The sequence below is a fragment of the Cucurbita moschata genome, unplaced genomic scaffold, assembly GCF_002738365.1.
Source record: "Cucurbita moschata cultivar Rifu unplaced genomic scaffold, Cmos_1.0 Cmo_Scf00039, whole genome shotgun sequence".
NCBI classification, from domain to species: Eukaryota; Viridiplantae; Streptophyta; class Magnoliopsida; order Cucurbitales; family Cucurbitaceae; genus Cucurbita; species Cucurbita moschata.
Genome location: NW_019268555.1, coordinates 1,930,105 through 1,931,408, shown reverse-complemented (window position 1 = coordinate 1,931,408; position 1,304 = coordinate 1,930,105).

The following is a 1,304-nucleotide window of genomic DNA, read 5'->3' as shown; positions in this document are numbered from 1 at the left end:
GTAGACCGATTCTCAAAATATGCGACATTCATCCCCACTCCCAAATTATGCTCGGCGGAACTCACAGCCCAACTGTTTTTCAAACACGTTGTAAAGCTATGGGGCATCCCATCGAGCATCATCAGTGATAGGGATGGCAGATTCATTGGGACATTCTGGACTGAGTTATTCGCTTTCTTGGGAACAACCTTAAACATCTCCTCGAGTTATCACCCTCAAACCGATGGACAGACAGAACGGTTCAATTGCTTGCTCGAAGAATACTTACGTCACTTCGTCGACGCTCGCCAAAAGAACTGGATACAATTGTTAGATGTCGCCCAATTTTGCTTCAATTGTCAAACAAGCTCGTCTACAGGGAAGAGTCCCTTCGAAATTGTAAGTGGACGGCAACCGGCCTTACCCCATATTATTGATCATCCTTATGCAGGAAAAAACCCTCAAGCTCACAACTTTACAAGAGAATGGAAGCAGACGACAGATATAGCTCGGGCATATTTAGAGAAGGCTTCCAAGCATATGAAGAAATGGGCGGACAAGAAGCGTCGCCCCCTTCATTTCCGCGCAGGAGATCAAGTCCTTATCCAGCTGAGACCAAAATAGATCAGATTTCGTAGCCGAAAGGACCAGAGACTAGTTCGTAAATATGAAGGCCCGGTTGAAGTCCTTAAAAAGATCGGGGCTACCTCCTACCGAGTTGCACTACCCGCGTGGATGAAAATCCACCCCGTCATTCATGTGAGCAACTTGAAGCCCTATCACCCTGATCCAGATGACGACCAACGAAATGCAACCACAAGACCGAACATCGATCTGAAGCAAAAAGAAATAAAGGAAGTGGAAGAGATCCTAGCCGACAGGGTTAGGAAGATAGGAAGACCTGTACGGACGATTCGTGAATTCCTTGTCAAATGGAAGAATCTCCCTACAGAGAAAACAAGCTGGGAACGCGCCGAAGATCTGAACTCTGCCGCCACCCACATCGCAAGGTATGAAAGTAGTCGGTTGACGGGGACGTCAACCAATTAGGTGGGGGAGGATGTCACGGTCATGCTTGTCCAGGGCATGTTGCCCATGGCTGCATGCCCATGACAAGCCAAACCCTTGTCATGTCTTTTCATTCTAGTGTTTTCCCTTTTGTAATTCTAGAGCGTATAACACTTCAAAAATATCATGTCTAGGCCTGCCAGAACTAAAATGGCCCAGAATGTACTCTAGGGGATATGACTAGTCGTCAACTTCTCCCTACCCAAGGTTATATATGCTAAGCCGTTGTTATCTTTCTCTTGCTTGCTTATATAACG